Source organism: Portunus trituberculatus, chromosome 42 (assembly GCF_017591435.1).
Source record: "Portunus trituberculatus isolate SZX2019 chromosome 42, ASM1759143v1, whole genome shotgun sequence".
Classification (NCBI taxonomy): Eukaryota; Metazoa; Arthropoda; class Malacostraca; order Decapoda; family Portunidae; genus Portunus; species Portunus trituberculatus.
In genome coordinates this window covers 28418869-28436633 of record NC_059296.1, presented here as the reverse complement: position 1 = coordinate 28436633, position 17765 = coordinate 28418869, and the positions used below count along the sequence as shown (strand labels likewise).

Genomic DNA, 17765 nt, shown 5'->3' with positions numbered 1-17765 from the left:
GTTTAGCTCTCCTCACAATTATCAACCCTCCCTTCCCTTTCTACCTTATCCTCCCTTCTCAATCACCCTTCCTTTCTCCCACGCACTCTTCCTCCCATCTTCCACTCTCATGTCTTTGCCCGTTCGGGAAAATTTGTCTCCCCGTCTGATCTATTGTTGCTATAAATTTCTGGGCCGGTGGAATGCCCGCCGGCGAACTTGGCGTCGGGTGAAGGCGGCGGTGCGTGCGTGAGGGAAATCAACGAAAGGAAACATTCTCCATCTCCTTCTCCTCCTTCTCTTACTCCTCCTCTTCCTCCTCCTACTTCTCCTTCTCCTCCTCCTCCTCCTCCTCTCCCTCTTTCTTCTACTGCTTCTCTACCACATCTTCTTTCTTCTTTTTCTTTCTTCTTCTTCTTCTTCTTCTTTTTCCTCCTCCTCCCATTATTCTTCTTCAACGTCTTCATTCTTCTTCTTCTTCTGCAATTTTCATCTTCTGAGTTATGTTATATTTCTGTTGCTTCTAATTAGTTCTTGTTTTGTGTTTTTTGTGTACCTTATAAGTACTGTAATTGTTATTATTGTTGTTATTATCGTTATTATTATTATTATCATTACTACTACCACTAACATTAACACTACTACTACTACTACTACTACTACTACCATCATCTTTATTATCTTTACTATCATTATCAGTTATTATTATTATTATTATTATTATCATCATTTATGTTGTTATTATCATTGTCATCACCAGCAACTCTTTCTCCACCTTTATTATTCTCACCACTTTCTCCCATTCATCATCTTTTCCTCCTCCTCCTCCTCCTCCTCCTCCTCCTCCTCCTCCTCCTCCCCCTCCTCCTCCTCTCACTCCTGCACCAAATGCCTCGTAATTTTCACGAGTCCTATACCATTCCTTTCTATCTGCCTTTACTGTCACCATGTTTAATCTTTACTACTGTCCTTCGCTCCCTTCAGATTGCACAGTGCAGTTCATCACAGACAGCCTCGTAACACTGTGTGGGGAGATCCTCTAGTGTTTGCCTTCCTTTGTGTTCCCATGTGTTTCTGTTCCTTTTAATTCATTCACTACGATACGTAACAACTACCAACACCAAAAGTAAGGTGAGAAATCTTTTGAGCTTGCATAAGAAAGAAGGTGAACGGGAGTGAATTTATATTGCAATTTCTACCGAGTATATAGATTCAGTGTAGCTGTAGAACCAGTAAAAAATAAAAAAAAATACCTCTCAGTGACAAACAACTCGAGAACGATGTACCAAATAGCAGCCAAGGAGGTTGATATTTTTTTTTTCTTATTTACATTTCTTCTTCAACGAATTCTTTTTTTTTTTCTTCTACGATTTTTTTCCTAGTTTTTTTTTCTTTTCTTGTTTTGTTGTACTCTGTTACTGTTGTGTGTACTGTTTCTTTGTTCCTTGTCTTTTCATCCATCTCTTCTCCACCTTTTCCTCTTCCTCCTCCTTCTCCTCCTCCTCCTGGTTCCCTTTTTTTCTCGTTTTTTTTCTTAATTCTCTTATTTTTATTTCTAAGTTTAGATCTCATTTAAGACTTTTACTGTTTTTCCTACTTTACTTACTTACTTTTTTATGTAAGGAGAGAGAGAGAGAGAGAGAGAGAGAGAGAGAGAGAGAGAGAAACTGGCAATCTAAACTGGTAAAAATTTCTCTCTCTCTCTCTCTCTCTCTCTCTCTCTCTCTCTCTCTCTCTCTCTCTCTCTCTCTCTCTCTCTGTAAGCGAACTGTTTCAAGTTATATCCAAAAATTCATTATTATTTTCTCCCCTCAACAGTATTTCCACTTCTCCTTTATATCCCTCTCAGTATATAAATTCATTTCAGCCTGAAGAGTGAGGGCAGATAGAGGAGGAGGAGGAGGAGGAGGAGGAGGAGGAGGAGGAGGAGGAGCTGAAAAAGATACGCTTATTGATATTGCCGAAGCTATAAATACTCGTCGTATATTTCTTCTTATTCAATATTCTCGGAAGAGACAATGCATAAAACTACTTCTACTTTTACTACTACTACTACTACTACTACTACTACTATTAATGCTGCTACTTCTATTACTACGACTACTACTACAATACTACTACTACTACTACTATTACTACTACTACTACTACTACTACTACTACTATTACTATACTACTACTACTACTACTACTACTACCATTATTACCACTGTTACTACTACTATTATTGACACTGTTACTATTACTACTACTACTACTACTACTATCAATACTACCACCACTGCTGCTGCTACCACTCTATTACCACCACCACCACCACTGCTACTACTACTGCTACCACTACCACCACTAGTACTATTAACGCCACCACCACCACCACCACCATTACTGCACCACCACCATTTCACTACCACTACTTTTACACCACCACCACCATTACTGCTACCACAATCACCACGCCCACTTTTACCACCACCACCATTTTACTAGCACCACCACAAACACAAAGGCTACTATTACTACTACTACTACTACTACTACTACTAATTCTATTACTACTACTACTACTACTAACACCACCACCACTACTACCACTACTAGAAGAGGTACAGTCATTGTTGGTACTAACACCACAACAATAACAACAACAGTAACGCTATAAAAAAAAAAAAAAAAACTACGACGGTTATTTCAACGAAGATAGAAATAACACTGGAAAAAAAATAGAAAAATATAGAAAAAATCACTTATATACTAAAATTAGACGTATTGAAAAGAAATAAAACAAAAGCAAGCGGAACAAAGAAAAAGATCAGCAAATGTAAACACAACAGAGGACTCGTGATACAGCTTGTCGTGAATCTCAAACCGTCGAATGTTACTAAAAAATACAAGTTCTTTGAAATAAATAGAGGTAAACAAATGTCTATAAAATAGCCTTTGAATTAGATTACATGGTGGACTGTGTGTGTGTGTGTGTGTGTGTGTGTGTGTGTGTGTGTGTGTGTGTGTGTGTGTGTGTGTGTGTGTGTTTTCAAAAGCAAAAATAAAGTTATGAAAAGAAAAAAAAGAATCCTCAACTTGTAACAGTAAAAAATCTCGGCAGCATTTTACATCTCCTACAAAATAAAAAGTCTCCTTCCTTGTTAGTTTACTCTTAGACGATTACAAAAAATAGAAAGATGAAGAAAAGTAAAACGTGCTTAATTATTCAGCATTACTACATGAAGTTAAACACACGCAAAACAGATCGATGGAATTTCCCACAAGAGCAAGGCGGCGGGCGGAGCAAACTGCATAAGAGAATGATGTCAAAAAGAGGATAAAGAAAGGGAAAGGAAAAGGGAAAGGTCGAAGCTCAGGATGTAACGAAAAGGAGATTTGCCAAGAAAAATATACACCCAAGAAATATTTTTTTGTTTGAATTCCTGATGGCCTGTGTGTGTGTGTGTGTGTGTGTGTGTGTGTGTGTGTGTGTGTGTGTGTGTGTGTGTGTGTGTGTGTGTGTGTGTTCATAACTCAGATATTAAGTAAATACAAAAAATTCTAACTTTTTTTTGGTTCTGTTTGGTATTTTTCCTTACTTTTGAGTCCACACACACACACACACACACACACACACACACACACACACACACACACACACACACACACACACACACACGTCAAATAATCACGTTAATGAGCTGCGACACTTTTTTCTTCTTTCGTCTTTTAGCTTTCATTTTTCTGGTCTTTGTCCTCCAACTCTTTTTCCTTTTGCTTTTGACTCTTTCACCTTTTACTTCTTTTTATTCCTCTCACTACTTAGTAAATCATCTTTCTTTTCTTTTGTCTTCTTTTCATCTACAATGTACCGTCTTTCCTTCTTTGCTTTGTCTTAAGTCAACAGACACTTCCTATACTCTTGTTTCTCTCACTCTTGCTGTCCTTCTTCTTCTTCTTCTTCTTCTTCTTCTTCTTCCTCTGTCTCTCTTTCTCTCCTCTATTCATGGTCGTATATCAAGGAATCCTGTTCTATTCATCTGTTTCTTCTTCTTCTTGTCCGTTTTCCTTCCTCTTATTTTAGTCTTATTTCTTGTTGGACATTTTCTTTTTCTTTCCCTTTTCGATATTGTAGTCTTTAATTTTCATACTTATTGTTTCGTCATATTCTTATCGCTTTTCCTGTTATTCATATTCGAAGACTTCTATCGCTGCTGTTGATACCTTTACAATATGCCATTTTAGTAAACAAAATAAGAAAAAACACTTCACACTTACGAAGGAGAAAAATTTTTCCCACCTGCCTACATTTACTTTCCATTTCCCTCTCAAACACATTTTTTGAGGCTCACGCAAATGAGTCGACAGTCTCCCCGCGAGCAAATATATCTTATACATGAAGTGATATTTGACCAGACGACACACTGACGATGAGTATCAGCGACAAGGGTAAACACTACCTAGTAACATACTCGCTGGGATTGCAAGATTAAAATGCTTTACTAAAAATGAACAGAAATAAAAATAAAACGGTAAAATATCTTAGGCACAAAGGAAGCGTAGAGTTTTTTTCTTTCCAGTTGCATAACAACTACCTGATTCAATATTAGCACAGCGACCACTTTTTGATTCCACACTACAAATGTTGTTAATATTCTTTTCTTTATATAAACCGAATCTTAAGTACTGTCCTATGACGCAAAGGCAACAACGAGTCATCTCTTTCCATTGTAAACATTCCAGTACTTAATATTGGTACAGCATTCATTATTTAATCTGTAATCATATAGCGTAACTTTTCTACGAGCGTACTAGTGTAAACTATACTGTATACATTGTCATAACTGTAAGCAACGATATGTTTCCGATCACCATTTTATATATGCATGTTTCAAATAAGTTTGTTCAATATTTTACCTACATCAATCTATTTCTAGTATTTCCTCTTTCGTGTGGGAACAATCTGTAATAGTTCTTTTCTCGAACTGCAATTATAAAACCTATTGATAAACTATTTCGATTCTAGTAATTTGTGTGATTTTAAGAATATCATTACCAAAATACAAGACATTTAAGCAAAATCCTGGCATATGTTTTTATGAAGACAGCTTATATGCTTATATTGTAAGACTGGAAGCCGTGAATCTCATTACAGCTTGTTCCTGTTTTTGTTGTTGGGGTGGTGGTGGTGGTGGTGGTGGTGGTGGTGGAGGTGGTTTTAAGCGAGAAGACAGCGAGTGCCTCAAGTAACTCAGAATATTTTCTGCTTTACCTTCTTCATGTTTTATGATGAGACCTGATTTTAGGGATGCTCACCGAGAGAGAGAGAGAGAGAGAGAGAGAGAGAGAGAGAGAGAGAGAGAGAGAGAGAGAGAGAGAGAGAGAGAGAGAGAGAGAGAGAGATTTTCATTCTTCGCTACATCCATCATATTCCGCGTCATCACACGTCTCTCTTTCACTTTTCCCTTTTCGTTTCTTCCCGCTACCTCTGCTCCTCACTTCTTTCCGAGAGCCCTGCTGTTCCTCCGCCTCCTCTGTCGTCCCTTCATCTCCTCTCCTTTCCTCTCTCCCTCCCAAACCCTTCCTGTCTTTTCATCAGCAACATCCGTCCACAGAGACTCGGCTTCCTATTATATATTCGATCATCCCTGTGTCTCTTTCTAACCCCGAGCTGGCCTTAGAGGCTTCCTGGCCCTCGTTTTCCCTGGATGGACTCAAGCTGGCCTCCTGCAGATACCCTTCTGTTCCTCTCTCCACCCCGTCTATGTTAATTATGTCTCCTGGATACACATTCTTTTTTACAAGGCAGGAAGTTTCTTAAATCCATAAGGAAATGAGTGGTTTATAAGACATGTATATTCGTATGACCATTTCCCCGATTATATTAAGAATGTTGTTATTTTTCCCTTCTTTCTTTAATCTTATCGTGTCTTTTGTACTTATTAGTCTTCAAGCTTCAGGGAGTTTTCTTTGATGGATACGTCTCGTACAAGGAAGAAGAGGAAAACAGGACACGATGGGGACGAGAGGAAGAGGAAAAGGGGAGGAGAAGGGGGAGAGGTGGAAGGCAAGGGGGTAAGGGAAGTGAATGGGCAAAGGGGAGGGGAGGTAGTGAGAGACGAGTTGTCCCTTAGCGACCATCAGGGAGAGATGAACTGTGGAGGCTTGTATCAAGACAAAATATTATATACTACCACCGGAGACAAAGGCAGGCAGGGAAAGATACACGCACGCACGCACGCACGCACGCACGCACGCACACACACACACACACACGCCCGATAGCTCAGTGGTTAGAGCGCTGGCTTCACAAGCCAGAGGACCGGGATTCGATTCCCCGGCCGGGTGGAGATATTTCGGTGTGTCTCCTTTCACGTGTAGCCCCCTGTTCACCTAGCAGTGAGTAGGTACGGGATGTAAATCGAGGAGTTGTGACCTTGTTGTCCGGTGTGTGGTGTGCCTGGTCTCAGACCCATCCGAAGATCAGAAATAATGAGCTCTGAGCTCGTTCCGTAGGGTAACGTCTGGCTGTCTCGTCAGAGACTGCAGCAGATCAATCAATCAATCAATCAAACACACACACACACACACACACACACACACACACACACACACACACACACACACACACACACACACACACACACACACACACACACACACACACACACACACACACACACACACACACACACACACACACACACACACACACACACACACACACACACACACACACACACACACACACACACACACACACACACACACACATATATATATATATATATATACATATATATATATATATATATATATATATATATATATATATATATATATATATATATATATATATATATATATATATATATATATATATATATATATATATATATATATATATATATATATATATATATATATATATATATATATATATATATATATATATATATATATATATATATATATATATATATATATATATATATATATATATATATATATATATATATATATATATATATATATATATATATATATATATATATATATATATATATATATATATATATATATATATATATATATATATATATATATATATATATACACACACACACACACACACACACACACACACACACACACACACACACACACACACACACACACACACACACACACACACACACACACACACACACACACACACACACACACACACACACACACACACACACACACACACACACACACACACACACACACACACACACACACACACACACACACACACACACACACACACACCACAAATTAAGTCTCCTAATGGCCTCACTATTTTACCTTTTTATTTTCTTTTTTTTTTTTTTACAGTAATTACACGTCCTTTGCACTTTTCCACAATTACAACGGTTTTAACAATATTTTAACATTAATATTTTTTTTAGGCATTATCAAAGCAACAGTATTTTTTTACAACGTCTTTCTTCTTTTCCCTTTTTTTTTCTTCTTTTTTCTATCAGTTGTTCATCATATCTTTATTTACATTCTCCCTGTTCGCTCTTACTTTTCAAACATTACTTAAAACACCATTTTTGTTGTTCTTTCTAATATTTGTTTTATTGTTTGTATTTAGTATTGCACTCTTTAGCCCTCACCACAATTCCACCACACTTTCACCACACTACTAATGGTTGGCCAACACTTCCTTCAACACGGGTTCATTTGCATGTCTTTCATCACCTCGCCTCGCGTTTCCGGGTTTCTCTTCACCCGGCACACAGGGTCTCCTCGCGAAATATATTAGCGAGTGTTGCCTCGAGTTGACTGCTTTCGCCGCAGTGCAAAGGCTTCCTAATGTATTCTGGCTTCCTCCATAAGAAATTCCAAAGCTTTGATTACGTTCCATGAAGCCTCGGAGGTCTCGGTTAGGTTGAGCGGCGCCGAGCGGGAGGTGTATATTGTTGTGTGTGGAGGATGATTTCATACGCTTGCATTGGAAGTTTTCCTACAAAAAGTGAAAAAATAAAAATTGCTTTCTGTCACGCTCCCAGGTGCCACTTTGTTGCAACTGCATCCTCCCATCCACACACACACACACACACACACACACACACACACACACACTTGCATCTTGTTCCATTCCAAGCCTGCTCGTCCTGTGAGACGCACCGCCGCTAAGCCGACAAATTGACCTCTAACACCGGCACCGGCCACCTGCTCGCTATCAAAACTCAATAAATATAGAATATTCAACCCGGCAGGACGACACCCAAGCTTTGCACCGTGAAGCCTTTGCCTGTTATGACTCCTCATGATTGATACAGTGGTCCAGTGCAGGTCTGGACACTCATCTCTAAAGACGTCACCCACAGCAAAAAGAGCGATCGAGCAGATTAAAATTTAGTCTGATTGTATTCTTTGCGTAATAACGTAGTCTTGGCTCAATAAAGTACCTTAACTCACGTCCCACTGTTAAATGCAGTAGAATTTTCGTCTTTCGAATAATGACAATCATCAGAATAATGGAAAGAACAAATGAAGAATGTAAATTGCCAATAACAAAAGCTGTATTATTCAGTTAAATCAAAATCTAATACGACAGTAATCTGAAAGGAATAGAAACTTGGAATGCTAATCAAGATGTCCTTCCTTAACAAACAAAGGACGAGTGACACATATTTCGTCATCCAAATCCCCACAATACCTGTGAGCATCAAGCAGACCAGAACGTCAGATAGACAGTGACAGCTAAGTTACCGCTGTTGACATTGGAAAGGGCATGTGTGCAATAAACTTCACAGTATTTGAGACATGAACGATACTCACGCTTGGCATAAAGTGACAGTAAGGCATTGCAGGCCAAGCTGGTAGATCGCATCTCACCTTCAACTAACTGTACGCCCGCCAGACTTGGGTCAACTTGAGCCCGTAATCTGAAACGCTTGACATATTTCCAAGGCCATAGAGACGACTAGCCGGGTTTTCAAGACAGTTTCTTTTTAAATAACCTAGAAATCTTGCTAGTCCATCATCGTAGCCATAAAAATACCCTTAAAACATAAATATCTTCAACTATAAAGCCTCTGGAAAGTAGTGATGGTGAGAGAGCAAAGCGTTTAAGACTACTAACCTGTCATACACTGGTAGAATTGTTAATAAGGGAGAGAGAGAGAGAGAGAGAGAGAGAGAGAGAGAGAGAGAGAGAGAGAGAGAGAGAGAGAGAGAGAGAGAGAGAGAGAGAGAGAGAGAGAGAGAGAGAGAGAGAGAGAGAGAGAGAGAGAGAGAGAGAGAGAGAGAGAGAGAGAGAGAGAGAGAGAGAGAGAGAGAGAAATTGCTTTTAATTAGTTTTACATCTTTATAATGCTTAATTACACTACGAATTCTTACATTCATGATTGATATGCACTAAACTAAGAATGCAAATGTAAGATATAGTTGCAAATTCGTATTATCGCAAGCCACAGAGAAGTGAAAAAATAAAAAAAAAATAAAAAGGAATGAACAGAGAAGAGGAACATTTACAAAACACACAACAAAACCACATGGAAATTACTCATCAGAAAAAATTATTTCATTTATATAGAAACGTGACACAGATTGGAGAAGAAGAAGAAGAAGAAGAAGAAAAAGAAGAAGAAAAAGCAGAAGCAGAAGCAGAACAACAACAACAATAATAAAAACAACAATAAAAAGAAGAAGGAAAAAAATAACAAATCCACAAAACTAAGCATTTTTCAGTTCACAAACATTACCTTCCTCCTCCTTTTAACCTTCAGTTCCTCGTCTTCCGTGGCCACCAAGAGCCTCCTAACCAACCTACAAACTCTCAGCTCTTGCCTCACCTCACCTCACCTCACCTCACCTCACCTCACCTCGCCTCACTTCCGCATATTGCACACAAACATGCTGGTAGTAAACATTCATTCTAATTAATGCCTCGCCAATGGGCCATGTTTTCGAGTCCTTCCAGCGGGTGTTTGCTGTTCGGCCCTCAAGATGCTGTAATTCTCCTTTAACCCGCGACTGGAAACTTTTTGCGCCACTACAAAACCACACTCCGTCACTCCAATACTCGTGAAGGTATCCCTGCTCCGAGGCGTTGTAGCACCGCCCGCCGTCTCTCCCTTCTCTCTCTACCTTTCCTATGTAATGCACGTACGAGAATGCAATATCTAGGTACACTGCGCTGCCCGTTGGAATGTATTGGGTGGAGTGCGAAGTTAAGGTTGTCATTGTTCGTGAATCTCCTGTCTGATTAATTAAATGATGTTTTGAGTTACTTTTCAATGTATTTTTAGGTGAAAGTATGACTATCTTCCTTTAAAGTTGAGTTATAAGGAAAATCTCTCTCTCTCTCTCTCTCTCTCTCTCTCTCTCTCTCTCTCTCTCTCTCTCTCTCTCTCTCCCACGACATGATGTAAGCAAAGACGAGGGAAAAAATCTACTGAGAAATCAAAAGAACAAACTTGATTTAGCTCAAGCAAATTAGACATGGGAATATTTTTTTCTTTGTCTAAAAGTCATTGAAATTCTCCAGTAAAAAGGCAAACTTTCCCTTCACGCCTCATGGTGCGAACTCTTCAAAACCCGATAGGATTTGAGTACGGCAGATGGGAAGAGAACAAAGTTATCAGTGGGAGGAATATTCACGAGTATAGCACGATAAGACAGGACAGAATAAACGTACCTATGATAAAATGGAGAGGAAAAAATCTTGTGTTCGTCAACATTCAGAATACAAACTAAAAACATCAGAAAGAAAAGAAAAGACAAAGAAAAAGCAGAAACAAAGAAAATGTAGGATCCGCAGTGGAGGTAAGGGAAAAGAATGGCGAGAAGCAAAATGCAAACAAGAAGGCGGGGAGGACAGGGAAGGCAGGGAAGGTTCGGAGGTAAGAACAAAACACGGTAAAACATAAAATACGCACATAAAAGTAAAGAGCCAATTAGGGGATTGAGAATATTAGGTTTATGTTGGTTGGGCAAGTGTGAGAGAAAGGTGGTATGGCTCCTGATACGTGTGAGGCGCCAGACCTGTAATGCACACGTGTGGATGGAGTGCAGACTGTACACATACATTACATTACAAAGGCGCAGGAGTTAACTGATCCTAGAAAAAGAAAAGAAATTTGTACCTAAGCAGTGATTCCTTCAGGTAAACGTTGTGCATTAAGAAGAATAATGGAAATGGATGAGTATGTAAATTGTTGTTATTACCGTTATCATTATTATAGTTATCTTTATCATCATCATTACCACGACAACAATGGCAAGACAACGACAACAGAAACAACAAAAATTACTGCTACCACTATCACCATCATTCTTTTCATCATTATCCTTATTGTTTTCACCAAAATCACCACAACTACTCACGGATTCGCAACACAGAATGCGCCTCTGTGTCTCAAAATAGATAGCTCAAATGGAGAAGGAGCAAGGGAGTCCGGCGCAGGGGTATTAAGGAGTATTACTGAATCAATACCTTCAACTTGGCTATCAAAGCAATACCGCTGAGAACCAAACAAAACACTGCCACTGTAGAAACTTTACTAGCGAAGGCTCCACACGGAATATTACAGCCACGTGCGTTTCGTTCGCCTCGGATCCCATTTGCACTTCACAACGATGTCACAATTTTTAGAGAAAGTTAAAAGAACGCAAATTTTTACTATGCCTTCAAGAAAATATCAATAAATTCTACACAATTATCTCTTTCCTTAAATAGAAATAGATGCATACATATTGGTGATATTTAGTGACGGAAATAGACGAATTATCAAGTTACTAGAAATATCAATAAGTGAGAATGAAAAGAGGATACATTGAGGATCTGCGCAGCACAGGTGTGGTGGAATGCCGCCTGATGCAACATGAAGGATGTCGTCAGCAGCGTGCTAAGGTGCTCATATTAATGTCGTACTTAGAAACATGCACCGTTAGTGCTGCAAATTACTATTCCAGTAAAGATTTTTTTTTTTTGTTACTCTGCTCAGTACCACACTGTTTTACAGCAAAGAGAACAAATCATTCTAAAACGCATCAAAATAATGGTAACAATGAAAACTGATTATTTCAATTCCCACCAGTTCATAATAAATAGTAACATTGATGAAATAGTAACAATGACAGTGGTGATTATAATACTAATATTCATAATAATAATCATAACTATAATAACAAAAAAGTAATAATAACAATAATAATATGACTATTATTATCATTATCATTATCACTATTATTATTATTATTATTATTATTATTATCATTAGTTGTAGTAGTAGTAGTAGTAGTAGTAGTAGTAGTAGTAGTAGTAGTAGTAGTAGTAGTAGTAGTAGTAGTAGTAGTAGTACTAGTGGTAGTAGTAGTAGTAACAGCTGTAGTAGTAGTAGTAACAGCTTTAGTAGTAGTAGAAGTAGTAGTAGTTCTACTACTAGTATTCATATTCATATTCATATTACTATTATTATTATTATTACTACTATTATCATTATTAACAACATTACATTTTGTTACACTAGCAACAACAACAACAACAACAACTACTACTACTCCACTACTACTATTACTACTACTACTACTACTACTATTACTACTATAACTACTACCTCCACCACCACCACCCCGCACTACAACCCTACCCCCCTACCACCACCACTATCGAATCGAAGAGGAACATAACGCACAGTATCATTCTTTTACGCATTCACTCCGCACCAAACACTACCCACCCATTACCCGTGAACGCATCCATTCCCGGCAACACTTTTGAGCAATAAGGCGGCCGTTAGCACTGCGACGCGTTAACTGCCTGCTTGCGTCCCTCACCAGTGTATCTCGCCCCAACACACTCCTCTTACCGGCGTCTGTCTTAAATACTTCCTACTTTTTATCGTTCTTTTCCCTTGATAACAACTGCTTTATCTTTGTATTTCTCTCCTCACTACAACTCATTTTTCATCCTGGAGAGAGAGGAAAAAAGATGTGAATTTATTTTCCCAAAGCAACGCGTGTATCCTTCACGGCGAATATATTACTTTGTATTACTCCCCGAAGCACTCTATTTTTTACCATGATGCATGTTGGGCCAGAATTAAAGGGAATGTGAAGTCAAAATGCAGTATCTATTTTCCTCTTCAGGTATGTTATTTTGGCTTGAGTGAGTTTACTACGTATTAAGGATTACTTGTGGCCATACGCGACTCATTCATTAGCTTGTCATACAGGAAGTAAATCAACCTCATCATTACCATTATCGTCACTATCACCAGCGTTACCTTCTCATTTTTTCTATGTGTATTCAAGAGGGGCTTTGGCAGAAAACAAGAAGATAGGCAAGGAAAACAATCCCGTGGCCTCGCTGCACAAGATTTTCTTCTTCCTGTCACCCCTATTCTGTCCAACTCTCTAATGCAAGAATTAACCAGTCCTCTTTCTGCGGTAAACTCTGGAACTCCCTGCTTGCTTCTGTATTTCCATCTTCCAACGACTTGACTTCTTTTAAGAGGGAAGTTTCAAGACACTTGTCCCAGACTTTTGGGTAATTTTATTTTTAATCTAAGAGAACTGGCATTCCAAGTAGGCATTTTTTTTTAATCTTTTGTTGCCCTTGACTGGGTTCCGCTCTTGCATAAAAAAAAAAAAACATTTAAAAGCCACTACCTAAAGTAGACAGTCCAAAAAGCAAAGTCAGCATTACATGGAGAAGTTCCTTGAAAGTTTCATCTTGAAAGAGTAAGTTATGAGCAGAAGGAAATACAGAAGCAGGTAGGGAGTTACAAAGTTTAATAGCGAAAAGGATGAAAGGCTGAGCATACTACATAGATAACTCTTGCGTTGGAGAGTTGGACAATATAAGGGTGAGGAAAGCAGCTAGCGCGGTCAAAAGAGTTGGCGGAAAAAAGTGAAGGAAAACGATAAAAATGAACATTTACGAAAAGAGAGAGAGAGAGAGAGAGAGAGAGAGAGAGAGAGAGAGAGAGAGAGAGAGAGAGAGAGAGAGAGAGAGAGAGAGAGAGAGAGAGAGAGAGAGGCTGAAAGCAGTCAGTTAGAGGAGAGGAGTTGATGAGACGAAAATAATGTTATCACCAGAATTATTTCACTATCACCATCACCACTAAGATAACACGACTACCACTACCACCATCATCACCTCATTAACTGTCCTTACAAAATACATCACACATCTCACCATGTCCACAATCATCACCATTGTTACGGTTTGATTATCATTCTTATATAACACCAACATATACAATACAGCACCATCATCACCACCACCTGAAATAATTTTGCATTGTAACATGGCCATCATCACATAGCTACCCTCTTCACGACAACCATCATCATCACCATGAATGTTGTGAAGAAAAAAATGTCAAAAATGCTCGTGTTCCCTTTTACAGTCCTTGCGTTAAGCTCTCCTTGACCCTCAACAGAAATATCCACACGCTACCCACCCCGCATACATACACATACACACGCACATACACACACAGACTGAATAGCTAATTAACCTAAAATAATCAGCTTTTTACAATTCAGTAATTCACAATTCAAATAGCTTGCTGCTCGTAAAACTGACGACGAACGCGATTCCAGTCAATGCAATATCTATTTACACCAAAAAAAAAAAAAAAAATAAATAAATCACGCTTTTTATGTGTTATGTGCTCAGTTTAACCTGTGCCGAGAAAAAATGCGTATGGAAATATTTCTATGGGCGAATGTTAATAAAAAAAAAATTCTTGATAATATCTCTCATATTTTTTTATTTCTTCATTTTGGCCAGACAATGAGCTTCATCAGGGAGCAATTCAATTCATTCTCTTTGGCAATATAAAAGCATACGTTCCTTCGCCTCATCCTCTTTAGTATAGCGATGAAGCACAATTACAACCGCCAAGATAGGTTTGTTTGCTATATTCATGGAAGCGCATAACAATGAGGCGCACAGACAGACACAACTGTGAACGTGAAGACAACAATAGAAAGAATACAGTGAGTGAGTTATTCTGCCGGAACCGCAACCACGATGGATGAGAGAGAGAGAGAGAGAGAGAGAGAGAGAGAGAGAGAGAGAGAGAGAGAGAGAGAGAGAGAGAGAGAGAGAGAGAGAGAGAGAGAGAGAGAGAGAGAAAGGTTTATTGTATGGAAATATGATATATACGACATCAAGAAAAAACAATTATGATTAAGACGCTCAAAAATCATACACTGCACCAGCCAGCAGACCCCCTAATCATACGGCTTGCATCTGGTGGCAAAGACAAAAGATCATGATTGTGTAACTCGTCTCCAGAACCAGACAGACTTCAGTTCGGTCTAAAGGAAACACATTAGTCGTGGAATGATTCCCACACACACACACACACACACACACACACACACACACACACACACAAAATAAAAAAAAACATGCATCTCAGAGTGATTGAGTTTCCAGGATTACATATAAAAGATTGGCTATAACTTTTGATTTTACTAAACTAAGACAAAGAGAATCACTCGGATTTAAGTTGTTTACTGATAGTCTTTGAAAAGTGGAAACTCCTGCTGCAGTATCAAAACGTCATAATTCTTACGTCTCTAGTTTTTGACATTGAAAACATCGATCAATACCAAAATAAATACTTTACGCAAGCGAATGGCTTCCTCGCATGTCATTTTTCATGTAAGAAGGAAAAGCTGGCCAAGAGCAACACAAAAAGAAAAAAAAAAAAAAATATCCCCCAATAAGTTGCCAATCCCCTTGCAAGTCCGGAAGTTAGCTGCAAATAGGGATAAATGTCTTGAAATGTATGACAGTGTATAGGTTACAATGGTAAGCTTCCTTTTAACAGAACTCTGATGACCTGAGTGTTTCAGCACCACTCACTGGAGGTTAGGTTTGTGTGTATCGCTGTCAAGGGTCCCTGAGGCGTGGGTGGCGAGGACTAAGTGGATTACATGTCTCGACGGGCAAGTGTTGTGGCTCGCGCTGTGGTGAGACTCGGTATTTTGTTGGTGTGGTGGAAGACAGACTGCTGGTGTGAGCGGCGGTAGTCTCTCACATGCCTTGTAATACTTGCATTAATGACAAGGGAGTTTCGTAATGCAGAGTGCTATGTACAGGCATAGTCAGAAGCTATACAAAAGCAATTTTACCTTCACTTTCACTGTGCTTTACATTTTCTCTCCAATAATGTACTCTGCTGACAGTGTTCTCACAAGACAGGTTCTTCGATGGCAGGGGCTGAGGGTGGTTGCTAAGCACAGTGGCAGTGAATGCTTGGTGTTACTGCACTGCCGGCGATGTATGTACCTCATGGAACGATTCATCGCAGATGGTCTTAAAAATATACATCAAAGTCATGTATGCAAGAGGTCGTTGTCCTATTTGTGAATGAACAAAGTTCAATGATAAAGTATTGAAAAAAGCAGAGAATAATAATACTGCTTAATCAAATACTTCAATACATGGAGGAGGATGAAACGTTGAGTAATATTTTTTTTTCAGAAAATATGAACCATGATGTAATTTAATGTGTTCATTGCTGGCGTTAATGCGACATAATATATGTTAATTATTTATGACGAATCATCTGAAATGTCTAAAATGGTTAAAATGTCATACCTCGACTTTCTGCGAAATAGGAAATAGACATTATGATATAAACTAATTAATTGTAACGGAACGAAATGATGTAATCTCTTTATATTATTGACACTTTATAAATCTACTTCCAGCTTTATACAAAGTAAGCCAAAGAGTGCCTGGAGAGCAACACAAAATTACTAACGCTGATACAAATGAATTACAAATCGTGAATAGCTTGCCGTCAACATTAACATATTTTTCCGCCGCACCTCCGCGAGCCTGTTTCTTTTACACACACTGTTCAGTAACGCACTGCTGTTCACTCTCTGTTGCTGGCTCATTATATTTCTTTTGTCTTTGAGAATACAGATAATACCATAAAGTCAAACACTGCCAAAATTTAAGTGAGCTTTTCTCACCGCATTTTAAGGAAGAAAGCTCTCAGTATATGAAATTACGCATTGAGTTTACACGGCCGAATGTGGAATGTTTAATGGGTCGAGCACCTTATTTATTTAAGAGAACCCAACCCATATATTTTTTTTTCGAATGTCTCGTTTTCATTTAAAATATGCAAATAAATGCACAAGTGGTCAGGGGAATCATACACGAACTAGTTGGTGGTGGTACTGAAATTATGTGCATTAATAGCAAGCTGGGAGGAGTGAGAGGTTGTGAATGCTTGCCGTGTTGCTTTTGTTTTACTGGAGACGAGAAACAATTGGCGAAGAGATTACAGTAAATAATTGAATGATCTAAACAGTTTCGGTAACGAATAATTATTTGATCTCAGTTACCTCATTTCTATTTGAATATTTTTTTTTTTCAGGACGGAAAAGATGTCATGAAGCTGCTTTAGTGGATATTGAAATAATGCATACTAGTACAGTATACACCTGCATACTTAAACTATACCCACTCACTCTGCCTCAGATAACATATACGAGTGCGGCCCTCACTTGCCACTCTTGAAAAAGCACTGCCTTCTGCCTATTGTTTGCCACGCCACGTTTAATGTTTGGTGAAGAACGTGGTGATGACGCGAGGATAGTGTTAGTGATGATAGCAGCACTGGCGGTGAGGGCGGTGATGGCAAAGGGCCCAAAGCAGGTTTCTGAAGGACACTTTTCAAGGTGTTTGAGCAGCAATTCATTCCGTAAGAGAAGCAGAATGCTGGGGTATGTTCGGATATCTAACAAAAAATCTGAAG

The 17765-nt window shown here is 38.7% G+C and overlaps 1 protein-coding gene and 1 long non-coding RNA gene across 3 annotated transcripts in view; one reads left to right on the top strand and one right to left on the bottom strand.

The window, feature by feature from the left end:
* Nucleotides 1–17765, top strand: part of LOC123517662 — a 197381-nt gene that overhangs the window by 9690 nt on the left and 169926 nt on the right. The window lies entirely within an intron of this gene.
* LOC123517667 overlaps nt 1–17765 on the bottom strand; it is a 107039-nt gene that overhangs the window by 88671 nt on the left and 603 nt on the right. The window lies entirely within an intron of this gene.